Source organism: Bufo bufo, chromosome 6 (genome assembly GCF_905171765.1).
Source record: "Bufo bufo chromosome 6, aBufBuf1.1, whole genome shotgun sequence".
Classification (NCBI taxonomy): Eukaryota; Metazoa; Chordata; class Amphibia; order Anura; family Bufonidae; genus Bufo; species Bufo bufo.
In genome coordinates, this window is record NC_053394.1 from 66,971,821 (window position 1) to 66,998,551 (window position 26,731).

General features: G+C 47.1%; 1 long non-coding RNA gene across 1 annotated transcript; it reads left to right on the forward strand.

Annotated features, from left to right (window-relative positions):
* Nucleotides 1-219: 219 nt before the first annotated feature.
* LOC121005871 lies at nt 220-25,547 on the forward strand. Its single transcript, XR_005779967.1, has 3 exons — nt 220-410; nt 23,648-23,657; nt 25,537-25,547. It is a non-coding gene; the product is annotated as an uncharacterized LOC121005871 (long non-coding RNA).
* Nucleotides 25,548-26,731: the final 1,184 nt, after the last annotated feature.

Below are 26,731 nucleotides of genomic sequence, written 5' to 3' on the forward strand. Positions count from 1 at the left end.
AGAGGGTGGGCATGGGTTAAGTGATCAATGACCAGCCAAGGCCGCACAAGTGTCAGGGATTAGGATAATCATATAGCCTATGAGGAATAGACACATGGTACGCTGTGATTGGCTAGCAGGTGTTTAAGAGGTGATCTCCCTGGCTGGTCAGTGCCCACTGTTGTTTTGACAACCCAGGTGTATGGTGCTGGTCACATTCTTCCAGACTACCTGTGCATGACCTCTGACTTCCTCAATCCATCTCTAGAGACTGCCTGTGGGAAACCTCTATGCGGAACAGTTTGTCTCGTGTTGGACCTTGGATCAGACCCTGGAAATGTCTCGTCCCTAGGTACTACGTTACACGGACTATTTCTGTGCATATGAACTTTGGCCTGGTCTGGCTGTCCCTTGTGAGTTTTCCTGCACAAGTTATTATTTGGATTGATTACCTGCATATGATTTCTGGTCTGGACTTTACTGCCGTCAGTTAATAAATCCACCATTGTTTAAACTCTGTCTGGTTGTTTGGGGTTCTGCACCATTACAATACACTGCTTGTTTCCATGGTTACAGACCACCCTGCACTCCATCAGTGGTGGCCATGCCTGCACACTATAGGGAAAAGCAGTAGCCCCTGTGCGCTCCCACGGTCCTGGCCACAAGAGAGGCCGATGCTTTTTCACATAATGTGCAAGCACGACCACCACTGATGGATTGCAGGGTGGTCATAACCATGGAAACAAGCAGTCTATAATGTGATGGAAAAATGAATCCAGTCAGCAAAGGAGGCAATATGGACAATCACAATACATTAATAAGTGCCTTGTATTAACTTTCTCTACATGATCAATGCCATTTGCTGAAGTGACACAACCCCCTTAACCACTTACCGCTACTGTAACGCCGAAAGGCGTCATCTCTGCGGCTCCCCCAGGCTACGCTAACGCCGATTGGCGTCATCTCGCGTGAGCCGAGATTTCCTGTGAACGCGCGCACACAGGAGCGCGCGTTCACAGGAACGCATAGTGCACAAGTTCTTCTGCAGCCTGCCGGCCGCGATCATTGGCTGGCAGGCTGTAGATTTTTGAATGGACAAATGAAATGCTTATATCAGACGCTATTTTGAAAATAGCGTCTGATATAAGTGCTGCCTGGTCCTCTGGTGGTCCCCTTCGCTTGGATCGACCACCAGAGGACACAGGCAGCTCAGTAAGTAGCACCAAATCACCACACTACACATTAGACATTACCCTGTCATTTATTTAACCCCTTATTTAGCACCTGATCGCCCATATTAGACTCCCTGATCACCCTGATCACCCCCTTGTCCACCCCCTGTCACTGATCACCCCCCCTGTAAGGGTCCCTTATCACCGCCAGTTAGTTAGCCACTTGTTAGGTAGTTTAGCGCCCACCGCACTGCACCGCAGTCACCGATTAGTCGCTGATTAGCGTCATCGCTGTCGCTAATCAGCACTAGTACTATATAGTATCTGTAAGTGATCAATACTGATCGCAATCAGATCTATATCAGTACATTAGGGTCACCTTAGGTTCTACAAAAAACGCAGTGTTCGCCCGATCAGGCCTGATCTTGTGCGCACACTTGCGTTCAGTCCGCCCCACCGCAGTGACAGAATTTTTTTTTTCTGATCACTGCAAAAACACCGTAAAATCGCTGCGCCGCTATAAAGATCACTTTTGAGCTTTTTGGATCTTTATTAGCGGTCGCAGCTTTACTTCGCAAGCACTCCTTTTTGCTAGGTAGGTTTGCTCTTTTTCCTGGGTAGTCTCAGAGGAATACCCCCTAAATTTAGTGAACCCAAAATGTCAAACAAGGGGTATTCCGCTGAAGAGGCCTACAGGATTCTGGCCCTGATGGATGAAAGCGATGGGGACGACTCACCCGCTGAATCCAGTGGTTCAGAATATGAACCTGTAGACAGCAGTGGCACTCTAACCGCTAGTGAGGATGACGAGGTAGGGGTCCCTGCTACGGCCAGACGTACCCGATCCCATGTCAGGGTTCTGCCTACCCTGCATGATGACCCTCATTTGCAGCAGAGTGGTGCTAGCGCTGATCTTGTTTATGGTGCGGCATACACCAGCAGTGCAGAACATCCTGGACCTTCTACCAGCACTGCCGTATTCCCTGGTGAAGTGGCGAGCACCAGAAGGGCAGTTCAAGCTGGTACGGTGGCACGTGCAGTAACTCCCCTGTCGCAGCTGTAGTGTACGGGGACTGTAATGCCCGTCACTACAAAAGGGTCACTTGGTGTGCTGTCGTCCCCCCTTAATTATGGGGAAGTTGGTATATGTCATCTTTATAAATTGTCATGTAATGTAATGCTGTGTATTTCCCTGTTACTGTGAAACTTGCATGTACAGGCCTGCTAGGGGTGTCATTCCAGCTCTTAGTCACTAGAGGGAGCTAGGGAGCCCTAGTTTATATAAGGCCCAGACAGGGAAGCAAAAGGGAGTCTAGTCTAAAGTCAGTCTACAGCAGTTGGAGTTTAGACTATGTCTGAGTCAAGTCCAGGCCTGAAGCCTGCGGACCAGGAGAGGGTATTGCAGTCCCTGTAACCGGGTTCCAGATCCAAGGAGAAGGTTCCCCTCCTGAGTTCACCTATGCAGAAGCAGGAACACCTCAAGTCAGAAGTGTCTAGTTTGGAGCTCAGAAGTTTCTAGAGCCTGAGGAAGCTGAGAGGGAGACAGAGGCAAAGCGCAGAAAAGCAAGAGGTACTCAAGATAACAGAGGAGGTACTTTATAAAGAGAGAACCAAGGATATACGCCAGAGTTAAGGTATTGGGCCTTGGAGAAGATTTTCTATGTCCCAGGATCAGTCAGGAATAGAGTGCAAGCTCCTGTACTGCAAGTCCTGTGTTTCACACTCTGAAGTCACCTTGCTTAATCTGTATTGCCTGCATCGACCGTATTGGAAAATCAACTGTATGCAAAGGAACTGTGCTTCCGTTAATGTCTCTATATGGAAACTACTAAAGTTGGAGTTTTGTTTTAACATCACGTGGTTCCTCAGTTATTCCTGCTATCAGCAAACGGCGTGCCACCGTTTAATTGGCACTGGCGTCACGAACATTTTCCTACCATCACCTGCCTATGCAGAGAGTCAGCCGTCTCAGGTTAGTGTTTATTGCACTACTACACCCAGGAACACATTTCTACACACAACTTGAGTACGCTGCACCTCTCTTTTGGCGTCACGAACAGGATACGCACGCTTTCCAGTGCAAGAAGCGTGAACTTTGTGCCTTATACAGTTGCCCTGTGACCAAAGTGACAAATTGCCTGTTTATTTAAAATGGACTTTGTGGACTGAAAATCATACCAAAAGTGTTCCTAAAACCTCTAAAAAGCGCTGTGCAGTTTTGCGCTATCAAGAGGAAGGAAATCGCCACATCGGAGTGTGGTTTTGTGGACTTTTCATCACCCTGCTTGCTGTCAGTGAATAGACAGCGTTCCTTGCTAAAGATGGCCGCTGAGCTTGCTGAATTTACTGCTGCGTCATCTTCGTCCCGAAAAGGCGGGAAAAATTGGCGCCTTTCTGAGGAAATAGCGGGAAGGAGTTCAAGGTCAGGCGCGACTGCTTATCTGGACATTTGCATGTCGGCTAGCATGGACTCCGCCTTCCATATACTGGAATACCTGGGGGGCGGCCTCCCAGTGCAATGGGAGGAGCTGGCTGATTTAATTGACGCGACCCTATCGCTCTCCGGAGAAGGATCGAGCATGTTGGAAAGTGAACGGAGCGTTGCTGCAACGTCCGCACCTGAGATTTCAAAAATGAGTGCTATTGGTGTAGAGCCAGAGGAGGCTCCACCGGCCTACTCTCCGGGACCGGAGAAACCCGCCTGCCCGCCACGGGAGAAAGAACCGGAGCCCTGCTATGGCTCCTGGAGAGACTTCTTTCAACCCTCTTTCAAGTGGTCATCACTTATGGCAGAGATCCGGGAGGCCGCTATAAAGCGGAATACAAAGACCAAGATCTATTATGAAGAGTTGACCAAGACAATCCATGAAAGACACACCAACACCCAACCCCGCCTGGAAAGGAGAAAGGGAGTGGTGGTGTCCTTTGACAAAACCCGGGGCTACGGGTTCATACAAGATTACTTGACTGGCAGAGACTTATATGTTAATAGAAGGTCTGTCAAGAGAGACTACCTCCCTTCCTATCAGCACAGCCTCCGCGAGGGAGAGGAAGTGGAGTTCACCCCTGCCGAGAGCCTGAGAGGCCCTTATGCCACTGCCGTGACCCGTCCCAAGCGAGAACCTGAGGACTGGGAGGCAGAAGAAGAAGACTACTCTGGCTGCGAGCAGGAACCGGAACGCTCTCCAGAGCCGGCCCATCACGCCTTCCAGGAGCGGAGCTCCTTTATTGGGCCTAACGTCTTCTGGCAGCCAACCATGTTGGAAAAATGGGTGAGCCCTTACCCTTCCCCCGAGCTGCCTCGTCGGGAGAAGACCATGCAAGAGATGGAAAATCTAAAGGGACTTCGAAATACCTTTGAGAACATCCGGAGGGGTCGGAGACCCGATGCATCACCAGAACCTGCAGAGGCCGAGTCCGCGCCATCGGTGACTGTACCTGCGCCGGCGGCGCCAGCAGATGACCGCGACTCTGACACGGAGAGCATCGGTGAGCAGATTGTCCGGCTGGAGGAGAAGTTGCGGGAGCTGCGCAAGATCGCGAACGCCAGGATCCAGACGCCGCCAAAGGAGGACGAGGTAAGGGTGCCTGTCACCACCCGTAGAGTACCTTCTGCTGCCACCGCTCCGCCAGTGCCCCAAAGAAGACCCCCTGTTGTTGTGAATTGCTGCACAGAGCCCACCGGACCGCTTGCGGCGGCGGTATCCACTCCACTTCATCCCACAATTATCATGCCGGGACCGGTACGGTCCACCCAAGGGTTTACCCCTAGGCCTATGGGGCCAATACCTATTAGGGGTCCCTTCACGTTGCAGCTTCCCCCTAACACTGTTATGTGGGCACATCCTCCTGTAGAGGACTACTACAGGCCGTACTTGCCAGCAGAGCCGGGTAATGATGACATAACCCTGTGAACCAGCCTGCTAGGCCTTTGATTTATTTCACCAATGAAAAATGCTGTTAACCCTTCCAGGACAGGAGTCCTATGTTCCCTGGTTGTTTGTTGCTGCTGCCAGTTTATCCACGGCTCAGTGGTGGGTGTTGACCACTGAAGTATTAAAGTCAACAAAGCCAAGTTTGTTTCCAGGACCTCCTGCCTGCTTTTGCTATCCCACGCCAAGTTGTGCCTGTTCCTGAGTTGCACCTTTTACCCTTAACCCCCTTTTCAGGTTGATCAGGGGTATTACAGCACTTGTCTTTGCTGTCATTTTATTGTGCAACTTGATACTAAGGAACCGTGCCCGGAGACAGACTCAAAAGAACCTGAGCCTCTGAGATTTTTGCTCTTTTAAACGGAAATGTGCCCAGAGATGGACTCCACCGCACGAGAGCCTCTGTGATTTATTAGGAAAATAACCTGGGTACGGACTCATGTTTGTTCTTTGAGCCTCCAAGAACTTTTATACTGTTTTATCTATTTTGCTGTTCTATTATGGACTTATTCGTTGTTATGGACTATCCTGGTTATAATGTTACGCTGTGCCAGGTCAGCGCCCCAGTTCCATTCACTATCCTGAGGAGAAGAGAACGACGCCCCTTGTCACCACCCTTCATCTTTGCCAATTGGACCTGATATGAATGTAAATGCAGATGAATTACATGTATGTATGCCTGCATGTCTCTTTTTTCTGTTTCAGGTAGAGATTCCAGTTGGGCGAGCCCTGATGGAGTACGAGGTCGTACTCAGCTTAAAGCAGTGGGGTATGTAGTGTACGGGGACTGTAATGCCCGTCACTACAAAAGGGTCACTTGGTGTGCTGTCGTCCCCCCTTAATTATGGGGAAGTTGGTATATGTCATCTTTATAAATTGTCATGTAATGTAATGCTGTGTATTTCCCTGTTACTGTGAAACTTGCATGTACAGGCCTGCTAGGGGTGTCATTCCAGCTCTTAGTCACTAGAGGGAGCTAGGGAGCCCTAGTTTATATAAGGCCCAGACAGGGAAGCAAAAGGGAGTCTAGTCTAAAGTCAGTCTACAGCAGTTGGAGTTTAGACTATGTCTGAGTCAAGTCCAGGCCTGAAGCCTGCGGACCAGGAGAGGGTATTGCAGTCCCTGTAACCGGGTTCCAGATCCAAGGAGAAGGTTCCCCTCTTGAGTTCACCTATGCAGAAGCAGGAACACCTCAAGTCAGAAGTGTCTAGTTTGGAGCTCAGAAGTTTCTAGAGCCTGAGGAAGCTGAGAGGGAGACAGAGGCAAAGCGCAGAAAAGCAAGAGGTACTCAAGATAACAGAGGAGGTACTTTATAAAGAGAGAACCAAGGATATACGCCAGAGTTAAGGTATTGGGCCTTGGAGAAGATTTTCTATGTCCCAGGATCAGTCAGGAATAGAGTGCAAGCTCCTGTACTGCAAGTCCTGTGTTTCACACTCTGAAGTCACCTTGCTTAATCTGTATTGCCTGCATCGACCGTATTGGAAAATCAACTGTATGCAAAGGAACTGTGCTTCCGTTAATGTCTCTATATGGAAACTACTAAAGTTGGAGTTTTGTTTTAACATCACATGGTTCCTCAGTTATTCCTGCTATCAGCAAACGGCGTGCCACCGTTTAATTGGCACTGGCGTCACGAACATTTTCCTACCATCACCTGCCTATGCAGAGAGTCAGCCGTCTCAGGTTAGTGTTTATTGCACTACTACACCCAGGAACACATTTCTACACACAACTTGAGTACGCTGCACAGCCACCGCGTTCACAGGCCCGTAGAACCCTTAGTCTCCCAGAGGTGCTGGCAAATCCCAATTGGCACTCCCCTGCTTCCGCCGCACCCGTATTGCCCCCTTTCACCGCCCAGTCTGGAGTTCGCGTGGAGACGGCTCATTTAGGATCGGCCCTTCAGTTTTTTGAGCTGTTCTTCACCGCGGATCTCTATGACCTAGTTGTGGCAGAAACCAACCGCTACGCCACACAGTTTATTACCGCCAATCCGGAAAGCTTCTATGCCCAGCCTTTCCGGTGGAAACCAGTCACCGTTTCCGAGTTAAAAAAAATTTTGGGCCTTCTCCTCAGCATGGGTCTAACAAAAAAAAATGTATTGCGGTCATATTGGTCTAAAGACCCAATACATTACATGCCCATGTTCTCTGCTGCAATGTCTAGGGCACGTTTTGAGGCCATCATGCGCTTTATGCATTTTACGGACAATAGCACCTGTCATCCAAGAGGCCACCCTGCTTATGACCGGCTTCATAAAATTCGGCCCCTCATAGACCATTTGTCATCCAGATTTGCAGATGCGTATACCCCTAATCAAAACATCTGCATAGACGAGTCCCTAGTACATTTTACCGGGCGCCTTGGCATAAAACAGTACATCCCCAGCAAGCGCGCCCGTTATGGGGTCAAACTGTATAAGCTCTGTGAAAGGGCCACAGGCTATACATATCGTTTTAGGGTCTATGAGGGAAAAGACTCAAAACTGGAGCCGGTCGGATGTCCTGACTACCTGGGGAGCAGTGGCAAGATTGTCTGGGACTTGGTGTCACCCTTACTCCACAAGGGGTACCACTTATACGTGGACAATTTTTACTCAAGCGTGGCCCTCTTTCGGCACTTACATCTAGTCGGAATTCAATGCTGTGGCACTGCGCGACCTAGTCGCCGGGGCTTCCCCCAACGGCTCGTTAGTACCCGACTTGCACGGGGGGAGAGGGCTGCCTTGTGTGACCAAGAACTGCTCGCGGTGAAGTGGAGGGACAAGAGGGACGTTTACCTTCTGTCCACCATTCACGCAGACACGACTGTCCAAATTGAACGGGCAACTGGAGTCATTGTGAAACCCCTCTCTGTCCATGACTATAACCTTCACATGGGAGGGGTGGACTTCAATGACCAGATGTTGGCTCCCTATTTAGTTTCCCGACGCACCAGACGCTGGTATAAAAAGGTGTCTGTATATTTAATTCAATTGGCGATGTATAATAGTTTTGTTCTCTACAGTAAGGCTGGGAGAACAGGATCCTTCCTAAAATTCCAGGAAGAGATCATTTCGGAACTTCTGTATCCAGGAGGGTCCGTGCCCCAAGGCCCTGATGTAGTGAGCCGGCTACATGGCAGACACTTCCCGTCTGTCTATCCTGGTACCCCAACTCAACGTTCCCCAAGAAAAAGATGTCGTGTCTGCAGCAGGGCTGGAATAAGGCGTGACACCACCGTTTTTTGTCCTGACTGTCCTGACCAGCCTGCCCTATGCATAGGGGAGTGTTTCCGCAAGTTCCACACTCAGGTACACTATTAGTGTAGGGATCGCGTGACACAGGACAGGCACACAGGGCTATTAGGGCCCTTTCACACAGAGCTGCTACAAACCTCTCCTTTCACCTGGGATAAAGTGCATAACGTACTTTGCCACATCTCTGGGCGATTTGCGCTTTGCACATTGTCCCATGGGGAAGGAGAGGTTTGTCCTATAAAGGTAAAAAAAAAAAAAAATCACCGGTAAGCAAAAAAGTTATTGTTCTGTTTCAAAAGTTTATAAAAGTTAATGTTCTCTAAAGTTAATGTTAATAAATTAATTGCGTTGCGGCCTGTTTTTTTTTTTTTTTTTTTTTTTACCTTCTAGGTGGACCAAGCGATCGACTAGCTGCAGCACTGATGTGCATTCTGACAGAAGCATTGCGCTGCTGTCAGATTACACACAAGTCGGTGTATGCGGCGCTGCAAGACGAGATTTCTCCTCTGCAGTAAAAGATACGTTTGCCGAGGCATATGAGCTGAGGAGGTGGCGGTGTTCATATACTTTGGCAAACACTTTGTATATATAAAAAAAATTAAAAAATCCCGGCAATGATTTATTTATCCACATCGATTGATGTGAATGGATAAATCTGGTTTGCCAGGGCATACGAGCTAAGTGGGTATGGATGTTGGGCGGAGCTCCTATGTCCTGGCAGACACCTTTCCCCTCCTTTTTCTTTTTTTGGCAGAGATTTTTTCATCCACATTTATCGATGCGAATGAAGAAATCTGTGCCGTTCATTTTTTCTTTCAGCCCAGAGGCTGAACGGAAAAAAAAATCTCATTACCCGTATGCTCAATTTAAGGAGAATAGCAGAAACTCCTAATGCTGGCCATACATGTAATGATTGCGGAGACCCTCAAATGCCAGGGCAGTACAAACACCCCACAAATGACCCCATTTTGGAAAGAAGACACCCCAAGGTATTTGCTGAGGGGCATATTGAGTCCAGGAAAGATTGAAATTTTTGTCCCAAGTTAGCGGAAAGGGAGACTTTGTGAGAAAAAACGAAAAAAATCTATTTCCGCTAACTTGTGCCCAAAAAAAAAAAAGTCTTTGAACTCGCCATGCCCCTCATTGAATACCTTGGGGTGTCTTCTTTCCAAAATGGGGTCACATGTGGGGTATTTATACTGCCCTGGCATTTTAGGGGCTGTAAACCGTGAGAAGAAGTCTGGGATCCAAATGTCTAAAAATGCCCTCCTAAAAGGAATGTGGGCCCCTTTGCGCATCTAGGCTGCAAAAAAGTGTCACACATGTGGTATCTCCGTTCTCAGGAGAAGTTGGGGAATGTGTTTTGGGGTGTCATTTTACATATACCCATGCTGGGTGAGAGAAATATCTTGGCAAAAGACAACTTTGTATAAAAAAATGGGAAAAGTTGTCTTTTGCCAAGATATTTCTCTCACCCAGCATGGGTATATGTAAAATGACACCCCAAAACACATTCCCCAACTTCTCCTGAGAACGGAGATACCACATGTGTGACACTTTTTTGCAGCCTAGGTGGGCAAAGGGGCCCACATTCCAAAGAGCACCTTTCGGATTTCACTGGTCATTTTTTACAGAATTTGATTTCAAACTCCTTACCACACATTTGGGCCCCTAGAATGCCAGGGCAGTATAACTACCCACAAGTGACCCCATTTTGAAAAGAAGACACCCCAAGGTATTCGCTGATGGGCATAGTGAGTTCATGGAAGTTTTTATTTTTTGTCACAAGTGGAATATGAGACTTTGTAAAAAAAATAAATAAAAAAAATCATCATTTTCCGCTAACTTGTGACAAAAAATAAAAAGTTCTATGAACTCACTATGCCCATCAGCGAATACCTTAGGGTGTCTACTTTCCGAAATGGGGTCATTTGTGGGGTGTTTGTACTGTCTGGCCATTGTAGAACCTCAGGAAACATGACAGGTGCTCAGAAAGTCAGAGCTGCTTCAAAAAGCGGAAATTCACATTTTTGTACCATAGTTTGTAAACGCTATAACTTTTACCCAAACCATTTTTTTTTTTACCCAAACATTTTTTTTTTATCAAAGACATGTAGAACAATAAATTTAGAGCAAAATTTATATATGGATGTCGTTTTTTTTGCAAAATTTTACAACTGAAAGTGAAAAATGTCATTTTTTTGCAAAAAAATCGTTAAATTTCGATTAATAACAAAAAAAGTAAAAATGTCAGCAGCAATGAAATACCACCAAATGAAAGCTCTATTAGTGAGAAGAAAAGGAGGTAAAATTCATTTGGGTGGTAAGTTGCATGACCGAGCAATAAACCGCTAAAGTTGTGGAGTGCCGATTTGTAAAAAAGGGCCTGGTCTTTAGGGGGGTATAAACCTGTGGTCCTTAAGTGGTTAAAGTGAATGGGTATATGTGCTGTCCATGGAAAACACGGACTGCGGTTGTCCGTGATTAACTGACATGTGAAAGAAGCCTATTACTAAACTTAAAGGGGTTGCCCATTACTTTAGGATAGGCCATTCATATCTGATCGGAGGCAGGGCCGTCTTTAATATTGATTGGACCCTGGGCAAAAATTTACTTGGGCCCCCTGGATCCCGCCTTCCCACACCCTAGCATGCAATCACGGCCTCCACCACAACACACACACAAAAAATCCACACATCTGTCTGGTAGAGTACAGTGATGTAAATGCTTCCAGTTCTGAAGACTTCAGCGGCTCAGGATCAGTGCTCTGGGCAGTTGGCTCAGGCTGGAAGTGGGCACCGCTCTGCAGGAAGGAGACCAGGGCTCGGCTCACCCTAGCGTTACAGTGCACCCCAGCACCCCACAGTATGCAGTATAGCACCCTATAGTATACAGCAACCCACAGTATGTAGTATAGCACCCTATAGTATACAGCACCACACAGTATGCAGTATAGCACCCCACAGTATATAGTAGAGCAGTATAGCACCCCACAGTATACAACACCTCACAGTATACAGTAGAGCAGTATAGCACCTCACCGTATACAGCACCCCACACTATACAGTACAGCAGTATAGAACTCCACAATATACAGTATACAGGCCCCCCACAGTATACAGCACCCCACAGTATACAGTAGCTTACAGTATATTAGCATAACAGCCCCTGTCACCTTTTTCTGATGTGATCTTCACAAAAAAAGCTCCACAGTTAAGGCAAACTTCTACAGCAACACTCCTGGTAGAAAGGACCTTGATGACCTCATAGCCATGTGACCAGTAATATTGCTAGGTTACTGGTCACATGGTAATGATGTCATCTAAGTTCCCAGAGAATCACAGCTCTCACAGTACGCTGCCTGGAGTGCCGGCAGGCATGGCATGGCAGCACCCCCTGTGTAGCTGACAGCCTGACACCCGGGGCAGTGGCTAGCAGGGCTCAAGAGGCAGCTGCCTTGGGCCCCCCAGGAGCAACTGGGCCCGGGGCAGCTGCCCCTTTTGCCCCTTGTTAAAGACGGCCCTGATCGGAGGTGCTCCTGACCCCCTGCTGATCGGAGTAGTTCCGGTGGTGGAAGTTGGTGCCAGAGCTACACAGGTCCGTCCATTGTGCAGTGGAGGGAGCTGGTTACTGCAGCACTGCTCCCGCTGATGTAAGTATTATGTAAAGACTGTAATACTAATTCTAATCGCAAGGAAACATTGGACATTTTGGGGTCTCCATTTCAGGTTCCCACAGAAATATTGTTGCTGTCAGCAGAGCGGCTTCTCTGACATTTAGCCGCAGTATGTGGCATTTTCCATAAGCACATAACCTATAGAGATTGATGGAGTGCCCGGCTCGTTATACTGTTGGAGGGAGAGAATTGGCTTATGTCGAATCAATATTAAATCATTAAATACAAATCTTTAATGCTAGCACATAAGACATGATTCTTAGTCTAATCAACTATTGCAATTTCATAAAAGTATCATTCTGCTTCTTTACTGCATCAGTGTGATATCTGGATATATTTAAAGGGATTTGTCCCATGAAAAATATTGTACAGTTTTCAAACAAGCACCTGGATCTGAATACTTTTGTAATTGTTATTAAAAATTTTGCATAGTCAGAGTTATTCAATAAATTGTATTTGTATAGCGCCACCTGCTGTTTTTTTTCTTATTATTTCTTTGACCTGTTCACTGAGAAGGCCGCACATGCTCAGTTTCATCCTTTAACTGCTTCCTGAGCTGTGATAGGGAGAGCATGGACACGCCTCCTGAGCTACAGCAGAAAAGACACTCCCCTTAAGCTGCCAGTAAAAATCTAGCAGAGCAATGAATGGGAGATCTCTGGATCCATGTGAGGTACATGGCTGGTTCTAGCTTTGTTAGAATGGGATAGTCATGTACTATATGATGTCTGCTTTTAATTTTTTACATTAGTCATGGGATGACACCTTTAATAATGATGCCGGGAGATCTAGCAATATATCGAGGATGGAGCAGCTTCTAGCTAGGCTTAACTTATACATAAACTGCCATGCCACATTTGACAAGATATGAGGTCCCAGATTTACTAATACGATAGATGCTGTAAACTTATACAGGGAGAGTAATGTATCAATATGCAACTTTTTGGCCTTTGTTTAAATTGTTTTTGAACGTCTGTTTTGAAGCTGTTTGATTGCGACAAATTTACCAAATGTCTCAGGTCATGGCTTAAACCACCCTAAAAAATGGTGCAAATATCTCATCATGTTATAAAACGCCAATTCCAATGGCAAAACATTGCACCACTTTTCTGGTGCTGGGCACTTGATATGGGCACCAGATTTATCACAGGGGCTGGATGATAAATGTGGTACAGGGATAGACACTTTTTACTACCTTTATACCAGCTACTGGTCGGCTTTCTTTGAGACAGAATATTACCCCAGAAATGTGGCGCAAATTTGCAATAAAATATTGCATTGTAGGCCACACCGCCCTGTAACTTCTATGCCCTCCCATTCAAGCAAGTTGGAGAAAAAGTGTGGAAACCCTAGTTTTGCCAAATTGCCCCAAAATTGCACCAATTTGCGCCACTTTTTAGACTACAGGCACAGATACATGAGTAAATCTGGCCCAAAATGATTTTTCTGTAAACCAATTCACAGTACTGAGTAACTTTCTAAAATGTCAATTTTAATTTTAGTATTGCAAGTCCCCTTTTCTGTCTAGCTGTGACATTATTTTGTCGCATGGCCGGTTTTGCACCATGTCCACAAGTTGGGCATGGCAGGGGTGGTGCCCAGCCTCTGCAAATTTACTTATTATATATATATATATATATATATATATATATATATATTATATATATTTTCTTAGAGGCGCAAATGTTAGCTAAAAACTACGCCAGCCAGGGGCTGCCGTAGTTTTTACTAAAGGCGCATGGGCTGCCATAGATGCGCCTAATTTATGAGGAGTCACACGCCTCTTCAAAGCCAAAGATCCAAGTACTAGACTGTAGCAAGTAAGAGTCATTTTAGGGTGATTGCTTTAAACATTTGCAGTCACTGGGTTTGGCGTGGCCCCAACACTATGCTGAGTCCCACGGACACTGTCTAGGTGTTACCACTCTTTGCTGCTCTCCGGAAGGGATGGTAAGGCGTGGTGCACCGCAATGGGAATAAGTCCAGAGAGTCAGGATCTGCAGTAAACCAGTGTGCTTCTTTACTGGAGGAATTTGGGTGCAAAACAATACAAGTGAGGCATAGGTATGGCTTCTCCAGTCTCCTCCCTGACAGAAGAAGGATTTGATGATGAGGAAAGGCCTGAGCAAGATGTATCTCTCTCTCTCTCTTTAGGCTGGTACCCTGGAGAAAGGCTGTAGCTCAGTAGTGCGGGTAGGCTTGTGACCCATGGTCTGTGCCTCCGCGTCCCTATATCAGCACCTTCTGGTCACCCATGCAGACTGACAGTCTTCCCCTCCAAGCCCTGGTCCCTAAATTCAGAACACTAGGGGCTCTGACTGCTCTTCTTATGTACAGTTTCTGGCTGAACTATAACCTTCTAGTTGGAGGGGTGGAATTTAGAAGCTCAGCACAAACAGTTACAAAGTTACCATTCCCGTCTGTCACAGACTTACATTAGGGCTTCAATGATACTCAATGGCAATGACTCAGCAGTTTTTACCCCTCACCCATGACAGCACCACGAGAGAGGATGGATCCGCCCCCAAAGACAGGAAACCTGAGGTACAAAAAGGCGGAGACTCCTCTCTGCCTCCAGTATGGTTTCATGTCTTTGAGGGGAGTGTGCAGTGGGGCTAGTAGAGGCACGATGGAAAAGCTCTCCTGAGCGCTCGGGGCATGATGCTTCGGTGCAATAACAAGCACCAGTAAGCTCCGCTTACGTGACCACCGCTTCCGGTTTGAGAGTGAGGCTTGGAGTGCATGTATGGGAGGAGCGCATTACGTGCAGAGGGGGAGTGGCTTTAAATACACTAGAACCCGGAAGTGAGCTGCCAGCGTTATTCGCTCATGTAGGGCTGCAGAGGACAGAGCAGAGAGTTGTCTAGTGAGCACGGTAGCCACGATGAAGAAAGAAAGGACACAGCAGAAGAACCAGTGTCCAACCTGGCCTCTGTACCTAGGAGGGGTGAGAGGCTTCTTAAGCCATGTATTCATGTCCATCTTCTTGATGTGGATTTATATGTGTTGTTGCAGGAGAAACCTAAGAAGGCTGTATCTAAAAAGATGGCATAAGGAATGTGCCTTGTGTAGACGTGCCCTGGCCTCTGACTATGGGAAAAGGTTATGTCAACAGTGTTGTCACGGAACCATGAACCAGACGTACAACAAGAGATAAGTGAAAATAAGAAGGCTTTATTGAAAATAAAGCTGTAAAGCAAAAGTCCAAACGAATGGTGAAACCGAAGCAGAGTCTTTGAGAGGCCAGAGATCAGGAACCAGAAGGGTAGTCAGACGAAGCCAGGATCAGGAACCAGCAGGGTAGTCAGACGAAGCCAGGATCAGGAACCAGCAGGGTAGTCAGACGAAGCCCGGATCAGGAACCAGAAGCAGCAGCAGTCTTAGAAGCATGTGAACACAGGAGGACCAAGCAAGGAACTGAAGCCACAGACCTCCTATATATATGAGCTAGGCATCCAGCTCCTCCCAGTGGGAAGGAGGAGCCGCAGGGTGGAAGGCTACAAGAAACCCAGAAACCAAGATGGCCGCCAGCACATGTCAAACGAAGGAGAACAGCAAGAAGGTAAGACCATGACAGTACCTCCCCCTCAAAGGCCCCTCCTCCGCGGAGCAAAAAACGGTTTCTGAGGGAAGCGTGCGTGGAAGGCTCGGAGCAAGGCAGGAGCATGGACATCTGCGGAGGAAACCCAGGAACGCTCCTCTGGACCATAACCACGCCAATGGACCAAAAACTGCACCCGACCGCGGACCAGGCGTGAGTCCAGGATATTGCTCACCTCATACTCCTCATGATTGCCCACTCGGACCGGACGAGGCCGAGGAACCGAGGAAGTGAAACGATTACACACCAGTGGCTTCAACAGAGAGACATGAAACACGTTAGAGATCCGCATGCCAGGAGGAAGCGCAAGGGCATAGGCTACCGGGTTTACCCTGCGAAGCACTCGGAAGGGACCAACAAAGCGAGGCGCCAGCTTGGGAGTGGGCACTCGAAGGTTGAGGTTGCGGGTGGACAACCATACACGGTCTCCGACCTGGTAGGAAGGAGCAGGCGCTCGTCTGCGATCAGCCTGGAGTCTCTGCCGCTGCGCAGAGGCCTCAAGGGACTTCTGGATCTGTACCCAAAAAGCACGTAGGACGGAAAGGTGATCCTCCACAGCCGGAATATCCTGGGGAGAGAATACCTCCGGTAACACGGCAGGTTGGAACCCATAATTGGCCATGAAGGGAGACGTCCCAGAGGAAGAGTTCACCGCCGTGTTCCTGGCAAACTCAGCCCAAGGCAGAAGGTCAACCCAATTGTCTTGGTGATCGGAGACATAGCAACGAAGGAATTGCTCCAAGGCCTGATTGGATCGTTCTGCGGCCCCATTGGACTGAGGCTGGTAGGCCGAGGAGAAGGAGAGATGAATCCCCAACTGGGAGCAAAAGGCGCGCCAGAACCTGGACACAAACTGACTCCCCCGATCCGACACAATCTCCTTGGGCAAACCGTGCAACCGAAAGACCTCCCTGGCAAAAATCGTGGCCAACTCTTGTGCAGAGGGTAACTTCTTGAGAGGAACACAGTGGCACATTTTGGAAAACCGATCCACAATCATGAGAATGACCGTATGGCCTCGGGATGCAGGGAGGTCCACAATGAAATCCATCCCCAGGTGTGACCATGGGCGCTCCCCGGTGGCTATGGGTTGCAGAAGGCCCAACGGAAGGTGCCGAGGGGACTTACTCTGGGCACAAACGGAGCATGCCGCTACATATGCGGCGATGTCGGAACGTAGGGAAGGCCACCAGAACAGACGTGAAACAGCCCAGGACAGCTGATTCTTTCCAGGATGCCCCGCGGTCTTGGAGTTATGGTAGGTTCGCAACAACCGAGTGCGCAACTCTTCAGGCACAAAACATCTGCCGTTGGGTCTCCCAGAGGGAGCACCAGATTGAGCCGCCAAAATCTGCTCACCCAGGGGAGAGGTCAGGCTGGTGCGAATGGCGGCCAGGATCTGATTCGGAGGTATGACCGAAGTCGGAATCGACTCCTCCCTGGACAGCTCGGAGTACTGCCGTGATAGGGCATCCGCCCTGATGTTCTTGGAACCGGGTAGGTAGGAGACCACGTAATTAAAACGTGACAAGAACAGAGCCCATCTGGCCTGACGTGGTGTCAATCTCTTGGCCTCAGAAAGGTAGGTCAGATTCTTATGGTCCGTCAGGATGAGAACCGGAACCACCGAACCCTCGAGCAAGTGCCTCCATTCTTTAAGGGCCTGCACGATGGCCAATAACTCCCTGTCACCAATCTGATAGTTGCACTCCGCGGAAGACAGTTTCCGGGAGTAAAACCCACAAGGAAGCAGAGGACCCTCTGGTGTTCTACGCTGAGACAGAAGGGCGCCTACTCCCGTCTCAGACGCGTCCACCTCGAGGACAAAGGGCAACCCAGGGTTGGGATGCGACAGAATCGGAGCCGACACAAAAGCGGACTTTAGGGCCTCAAAAGCTTGGATGGCCTCGAGCGGCCAGACCTGGGAATTACTGCCCTTCCTGGTCAGATCCGTGAGAGGCTTGGCCAGCATGGAAAAGTCCCTGATGAACTTCTGATAATAATTGGCGAAGCCCAAAAAGCGCTGCAGGGAACGAAGACCACTGGGCTGGGGCCACTGTAAGACAGCCGAAACCTTCTCAGGATCCATGGAGAACCCCTCAGCGGAAATGATGTAACCTAAGAAGGTTACCTGGGATCGGTGAAATTCGCATTTCTCAAGCTTACCGAACAGCTTGTTCTCTCGTAACCGTTGCAACACTCGTCTGACATCCAGAATGTGGGCCTCCATGGATTCAGAATATACCAAGATGTCATCCAAATAGACCACCACACACTGCTGCAACAGGTCACGGAAAACATCGTTGATGAATTCCTGAAAGACTGCGGGCGCATTGCACAACCCAAAGGGCATAACCAAGGATTCATAATGACCGGTCCTGGTGTTAAACGCGGTCTTCCACTCATCGCCCGCCTTGATCCTTACCAGGTTATATGCCGCCCTCAGGTCGAGTTTGGTAAAGACCGTGGCCCCTTTAAGGCGATCGAACAGCTCGGAAATCAAGGGTATCGGGTAAGCGTTCTTGATCGTGATGCGATTGAGACCCCTGTAATCGATGCAAGGCCTCAACTCACCGCCCTTCTTTTTCACAAAGAAAAATCCAGCCCCTGCCGGGGACGAGGATTTGCGAATGTGTCCGCGTGAAAGCGCCTCCCTCACGTACTCCTCCATGGCCTCATTCTCCGCTACCGACAGTGGATAGACTTTGCCACGAGGAGGAACGGCACCAGGTTGTAACTCTATGGCACAATCGTATGGGCGGTGCGGAGGTAGGGCAACCGCGCGCACCTTATCGAATATATCCCGGTACTCCTCGTATTCAGGAGGCAACAGAGAGTCCGAGGAAGTACACAGCAACTTGACAGACCCATGGATGCAACTAGCCCCACACTGCGGTGACCACGAGAGGATCTCGGCCGATCTCCAATCGAAAGTCGGATTATGCTTCTGGAGCCAGGGGTACCCCAAGACCACCGAGTAGTGTGGAGACGAAATAACCTGGAGGCAGACCGACTCTCTGTGAACGGCACCAATGGCTATCCCCACTGGAAGGGTCTCATGAGTCACGTGTGACGACAGAAGGGTTCTGCCGTCTATCGCCTCAAGAGCCAGTGGGGAACCTCGAGCCTGCAGAGGAATGGAATTGGCGGCAGCAAACACACTATCAATGAACAAACCACCAGCACCAGAGTCCACCAACGCCTGGGTAGTCACCGAGCCCCCGACCCAGGAGAGGACAACAGTGATCAGTGGTTTGTCAACACGGGAAACCGGGGACGAGGAGACTCCACCCAAGATCTGCCCCCGACAGGATCTCAGGTACGAGCGTTTCCCGGACGGTTCGGACATGCCAACCGAAAATGCCCACCGAGACCACAGTACATGCATCGACCCTCGCGTCTCCGGAGTACCCTCTCCCCCTCGGACAGGCGAGCAAACCCCAGCTGCATGGGTTCACCCCCAGACAAGTCATCCCCAGGAGGCGTGGGAGGAGAGGGAGGCACGGGTGGGACAGCAAACGTAGGCGCCAATCTGTTAGAAGACCTCCGCAGGCTCTCCTTAAAGGAAGGTCTCTCCCTGAGTCTGGTGTCAATCAAAATCAGGAAAGAAATAAGAGACTCGAGCTCCACTGGTAGGTCCTTAGCTGCAACCTCATCCTTCAAGGCATCCGAGAGACCATGAGAGAAAGCAGCGACCAGAGCCTCATTATTCCAGCCCACCTCTGCTGCCAGGGTACGAAACTCAATGGCGTATTCAGCTACGGATCGTGAACCCTGTCTGATGGACATAAGGAGCTTCGCGGCAGAGGCAGCACGAGCCGGCACATCGAATACCTTCCGAAGAGAAGCAACAAAACCGGAAAACTCGGCAACCACCGGATTGTTGTTCTCCCATAAAGGGCTGGCCCAGGCCAAGGCCTTGTCCGAGAGCAGCGAGATCAAGAAGCCCACCTTAGATCTCTCAGTAGGAAAGGCATGTGGCAGCAACTCGAAATAAATGCCCACCTGGTTAAGGAAACCTCGGCACTGAGTTGGCTCTCCCCCAAAGCGCTGTGGAAGAGGGGCACAACCGGTCATACCCCGAAACACCGCAGGCGCAACAACAGGTGTCGGGGTAGACTCTGGCGCAACAACCGGAGCGGCAGTAGGAGCGACAACCGACCCATCGGCAACGGGAGCGAAATGAGCCGTGCGTTCAAGCAGGGTTTGCAACGCCACAGCGAACCGACCCAACAGGTGATCCTGCTGATCAAGTCTGGCAACCAGCATGGGTAGCGAGGATGGCCCTGTACCGTCAGAACTCATGGCTTGGTCCTAATGTCACGGAACCATGAACCAGACGTACAACAAGAGATAAGTGAAAATAAGAAGGCTTTATTGAAAATAAAGCTGTAAAGCAAAAGTCCAAACGAATGGTGAAACCGAAGCAGAGTCTTTGAGAGGCCAGAGATCAGGAACCAGAAGGGTAGTCAGACGAAGCCAGGATCAGGAACCAGCAGGGTAGTCAGATGAAGCCAGGATCAGGAACCAGCAGGGTAGTCAGACGAAGCCAGGATCAGGAACCAGAAGCAGCAGCAGTCTTAGAAGCATGTGAACACAGGAGGACCAAGCAAGGAACTGAAGCCACAGACCTCCTATATATATGAGCTAGGCATCCAGCTCCTCCCAGTGGGAAGGAGGAGCCGCAGGGTGGAAGGCTACAAGAAACCCAGAAACCAAGATGGCCGCCAGCACATGTCAAACGAAGGAGAACAGCAAGAAGGTAAGACCATGACAAGTGTATTGATAAGACGGTTGCAGAAGAGTCGCCATCCTTTTATAACTGTCTACAAAATTTCGTTAGAGGAGAAATAAATGCATCTTTGTCCTCTAAAAAAGCTGGTACTTCAAAAGAACCAAAAGTAAGGAAGAAGGAAAAGGAGTAAAAAATTGCTTCCTCAGATTCAGAAGAGGGTGAGAATAACCAATCCTTGGATTTGGATTGGGGGCTTCATCTCTTTCTTCTGACTCCAAAGAGAATGAAATTAAAAGAGCTTGCTCAACCTGAGATGGTGGTTGGAAGCAGACAATCTAAATCAGGGACTTCCGTGGTTAAAGAAGGATCTGGTTTGTTTAACAACAGACGCAAGTCCCTGTGGCTGGGGAGCCTACATTCAGAATTGTTCCTTGCAGGGGTGTTTGGAGGAAACTCTAAAGAGAGCTTCCTCCAATATGAAAGAATAAATGACTGAAATATGCGATTCTAGGAGCTCTGCCATTGTGTATAGACAAAGATTTGAGGATAATGTCAGACAATACAACAGTAGTGTCGTACATAAACAAGCAGGGGGGGACCAAGAGTAAGGATTTGATGCTAATGCTCATACCATTTTCCAGATAGTAGAACAGAAATGCAGGTCAATCTCAGCAGTCCACATCAAGGGGAAAGAAAATATTCAAGCAGACTTTTTGAGCCGTTATCTAATTTCCCAGGGGGAATGGTGTCTGGATCCCGGGATTTTCAATCAGATAGTAGACATCTGGGGTCTTACCTGTGTAGAACCTTTTGCCACAGTACAGAACAGGAAAGTGGAAAGTTTTTTTTCCCTGTCTCCGGAGGGATCCCCCTGTGGGCTGGATGCCTTTCTCCACAGGTGGGATTTTCCTCTGGCCTACGCCTTTCCTCTATTTCCTCTGATTCCTCAAGTGCTAAAGAAGGTCAGGGAGGATCAGTCGAGAATAATATTAATCGCCCCGGTTTGGCCAAGAAGGTCATGGTTCACGTGGCTGAGAAGGTTGTCGATTACAGATCCTTGGGTGCTCCCAGCAACTCGCGGTCTTCTCTTTCAGGGTCCGGTATTCCATCCTCATGTGGACAGTCTCCACCTGACGTCTTGGAACTTGAAAGGCAGCTTTTAAAGAACAGGGGATTTTCTACTAATCTGATTAACACCCTTTTAAAAAGAAGGAAGGTAGTCACTATGTCCTTTTATGCTAGAACCTGGGGAAATTTGTTGTCCTTTACAGATCTGCAGTTTAATAATCTTCCGTTCCCCCCCCCCCCCCCCCCATCTTTAAATAAAGTACTGGAATTCCTTGAGAAAGGGTTGGAGTTGGGGCTTTCTCCTAGCACTTTAAAAGTACAGGTTTCAGCTGGATACCTGGATTATGCTATTTTTTTCAAAGCTCTTTCCAGATCTTCTCTTAATGTTTCCCCAAAGGTAGCCCCTTGGGATTTAAATCTGGTTCTGCAGGCTCTTACAGTTTCCCCCTTTGAGCCCATTCATCAGATCCCTATAAAAATCTTGTCGCCTAAGTTATGTCTGCTGGTGGCCTTAACATCTGCTCGTAGAATTAGTGAGCTTCAGGTGATCTCCATCAATCAACCTTACACTTCCATTCTACAGGATAGTCATTATTAAACCTGACCCTGCATTCATTCCAAAAGTGGCCACTAAATTTCATAAATCCCAGGAGATTATTCTTCCCTCCTTTTATGATAATCTGTCTTCAGAAAAGGAAGAGGTCTTCCACTGTTTGGATGTCAGAAGATGTCTCATTCAGTATTTAAGTGAGACTAAAGATTGGAGAAAGTTCTTCTCGTTGTTTGTTCTTTTTCAGGGGAGGAATAAAGGACATCAAGCTTCCAAATAGACTTTGGCGAGAAAGATTACTTCTGCTATATCCCTGGCATACTCATCTTCGGGGAAGGAGGCTCCTGAAGGTCTCCATGCACACTCTACCAGGGCTATCTCTACATCTTGGGCTGAGAAAGCGTCAGTTTCTGTTGAAGATATCTGTAGAGCAGCAGTCTGGTCTTCTCCTTCTACTTTCTTTAACCCCTTATGGACCGGGCTGATTTTCACCTTAACCTCCCTGGCGGTCATATTCCTGTAGTATTTTCGTACCCGAAGTGGTACATTCTTCTATAGCTATGCCGGAAGTTTGTGCCGTGCTACTGAAATGCTCATGCGGACAGCACACTGTGTGCTGTCCGCATCCATTCCTGCCCCGTTCTAATTAACCCATGGTAATGCGGAGGGTGGTTCGGGGTTACCGCTTCTTGCAGTGTAAGTTAACCCCGAGCCACACTCGGGATTACCGCTAGGGAGGTTAAGGACCAGGCCCATTTTTTGCAAATCTGACCAGTGTCACTATATGTGAGAATAACTTTAAAACGCTTTTACTTATCCAGGCCATTCTGAGACTGGTTTTTCGTCACATGTTGTACTTAATGACACTGGTAAAATGGAGTAAAAAAAAATCATTTTTATTTATAAAAAAATACCAAATTTAGAAAAATTTTTAAAAATATAGTTATTACTTTACATTCCCCATATGTCTACTTCATGTTTGGATCATTTTGGGAATGCCATTTTATTTTTTGGGGACGTTACAAGGCTTAGAAGTTTTGAAGCAAATCTTGAAATGTTTCAGAAATTTTCCAAAACCCACTTTTTCAGGACCAGTTCAGGTCTGAAGTCACTTTGTGAGGCTTATATAATAGAATACCACCCCAAAATGACCCCATTTTGGAAACTTCACCCCTCAAGGTATTCAAAACTGATTTTACAAACGATTTTTTTGATTGGGTGACTAAAATAATAGATGGCGGAGGTGCAGTAGACATCGCTTATCTAGACTTTAGTAAGGCTTTTGATACTGTCCCACATAGAAGGCTTATCAATAAATTGCAGTCTTTGGGCTTGGACTCTCATATTGTTGAATGGATTAGGCAGTGGCTGAGGGACAGACAACATAGGGTTGTAGTCAATGGAGTATATTCAGACCATGGTCTTGTTACCAGTGGGGTACCTCCGGGATCTGTTCTGGGACCCATATTGTTTAATATCTTTATCTTTAGATGAAAAAAAAATTTGTAACAGGGTTGATGTTCCTGGAGGGATACACCAAATGGAAAAGGATTTAGGAAAGCTAGAGGAATGGTCAAAAATCTGCCAACTAAAATTTAATGTTGATAAGTGCAAGATAATGCACCTGGGGCGTAAAAACCCAAGAGCAGAATATAAAATCAGTGACAGTCCTAACCTCAGTATCTGAGGAAAGGGATTTAGGGGTCATTATTTCAGAAGACTTAAAGGTAGGCAGACAATGTGATAGAGCAGCAGGAAATGCTAGCAAAATGCTTGGGTGTATAGGGAGAGGCATTACCAGTAGAAAGAGGGAGGTGCTCATGCCGCTCCACAGAGCACTAGTGAGACCTCATTTGGAGTATTGTACGCAGTACTGGAGACCATATCTCCAGAAGGATATTGATACTTTGGAGAGAGTTCGGGGAAGAGCTACTAAACTAGTACATGGATTGCAGGATAAAACTTACCAGGAAAGATTAAAGGACCTTAACATGTATAGCTTAGAAGAAAGACGAGACAGAGGTGATATGATAGAAACTTTTAAATATATAAAGGGAATCAACAAGGTAAAAGAGGAGAGAATATTTAAAAGAAGAAAAACTGCTACAAGAGGACATAGTTTTAAATTAGAGGGGCAAAGGTTTAAAAGTAATATCAGGAAGTATTACTTTACTGAGAGAGTAGTGGATGTATGGAATAGCCTTCCTGCAGAAGTGGTAGCTGCAAATACAGTGAAGGAGTTTAAGCATGCATGGGATAGGCATAAGGCCATCCTTCATGTAAGATAGGGCCAGGGGCTATTCATAGTATTCAGTATATTGGTCCGACTAGATGGGCAAAATGGTTCTTATCTGCCGACACATTCTATGTTTCTATGTAATTACAATTTTGAGATGGTAAAAAATGATAAAAAATTGAAAAAATGTCTCTCAATTTCATTGATAATTGTGCAATTGTGCAATGAAAAGGTTTATTAGGAACCAATATCACAACTATAGGCTTCCAGTGCAGGTTGTGTAGCACCATGTAGTCACTCAATGTTGGTAAAAAAAATAAAAGGTATCCACCTGATGGAAATCACACTTAGAGGGTAAAATGGTAACAATAGTTAGAATAGTAAGTATCAAATGTTTGTACTCGCAGGAGACTTTTTGTGAAAGTCACACTTGGAGGGTAAAATGGTAGTAAGGATAGTAAGTATCGACCGTCTCTGCTCACAGGAGACTTCTGTGGAAATCACACTTGGAGGGTAAAATAATAAAGATAGTAGATATCAAATGTCTCTACTCACAGGAGACTTGTATGGTTACGGCTGGAGTTGGGGGCGTCCCACCAGCTACATAGCCACTCACCCGTCCTAATGTATCTGCGTCGGCTCTGTGTTTCTCCGTCTGAAGGTTTTTGTGTAGCTGACCTCGCTACACTGACGGCGTCTCACGTGATTTCAGGTGTCACGTGTTGCTCTTTATTCGTAAAATTACAATTTTTGTTTTGCTTATTTGTGAGATTCCGATTATTTGCAATGGAGTATTCTAATTGTTTTCTGTTTCAGAGTCCCCGACTTTACAGATAGATGAAGATGAGCTCATATTAATCGCGGAATATTGATTTTGGTTGCAACAGAGTGAAGATTCGAATTGTATACGGATTCCACAGTCTTCGGTTTTTAAAGATAAATAAATTAAACTGGGCATGTAGTATTATCCAAAAGAGGGTCCCATCCAATACCGCCAGACGCGTTTCGAGGTGTACTACCTCTTCCTCAGTGGCCTTGAATAGGACTCGAATCCTTCCTGCTTTTATATGCCCATGTTCTGGATTTGCCATAAAATATGGGATGGATAGTGGAATGGATAAATAAGATAATTGTTTACAGAGTAGTAGTTAATATCTTATATTCCCATTGAAGAAGTAATAAAAACATTTAAAAATAGATTTAAAAATAGAAAACCATAAAAGACACTTTAAATTATTATAAAATGTCGCATGCGTTTATGTTGCGTTTTTGATGCAATTTTTTTTTAAGGTGATGCTTTTTTTTCAGTTTTGTTTGCTACACATTCAGAAAAGAATTCTGGATAGAGAAGAATTAGTAATTGAGGTCCTCATTAGGGATGAGCGAACCTGAACTGTATAGTTCGGGTTCGTACCGAATTTTGGGGTGTCTGTGACACGGACCCGAACCCGAACATTTTCGTAAAAGTCTGGGTTCGGGTTCGGTGTTCGGCGCTTTCTTGGCGCTTTTTGAAAGGCTGCAAAGCAGCCAATCAACAAGCGTCATACTACTTGCCCCAAGAGGCCATCACAGCCTTGCCTACTATTGGCATGGCTGTGATTGGCCAGTGCAGCATGTGACCCAGCCTCTATATAAGCTTGGGTCACGTTGCGCTGGACGTCACTCTGCTGATTGAAGCATAGGGAGAGGTTGCAGCTGCGACGTTAGGGCGAGATTAGGCAGATTAACTCCTCCAAAAGACTTCATTCTGTGATCGATCTGCAGCTGTGGATCATTGAAGTGCTAATATTGACTTGCTCACTTTTTTGAGGCTGCCCAGAGCGTTTTTAGATCACTTTTTTTCTGGGGTGATCGGCGGCCATTTTGTGACTTGTGGTGCGCCAGCACAAGCTATCACCAAGTGTATTTAACCATCAATAGTGTGGTTATTTTGTGCTATATCCTACATCAGCTGCAGGCTGAGCCTGTGTCACCGAAGTGCATTTAACCATCAACAGTCTGGTTATTTTTTGGCCATATACTACATCAGCTGCAGGCTGAGCCTGTGTCACCGAAGTGCATTTAACCATCAACAGTGTGGTTATTTTTTGGCCATATACTTCATCAGGGGCAAGTTGAGCCTGTCACCCAGCGCCTAAAAAATAGACCTGACATTTCTATTCAACCAAATCTGTACTTTTTTAGCTGGTCAAGTTATTTGTAGTGACCGTAAAAGCACACTTTTTGTTTTGGGTTGAAAAACTATTCCCAAATTTGCCATTCTCAAAATAACTAGTTTCTGGTATATGAGGCCTACTTGAAATCTATCCCAAAAAGGATATCTTACATTGAAGGAGCTGATAGTGTCATTCAGAAAAACCTAAGACACACACTACCGTGCAGATAGAAGTCTGATTCTGTGATTAAACCTATACCTGTCACACAGTGCAAAAAAAAAAACAGGCCTCACATCTCTATTCAACCAAATCTGTACTGTTTTAGCTGGTCAAGTTATTTGTAGTGACCGTAAAAGCACTTTTTTTTTTCTGGGTTGAAAAACTA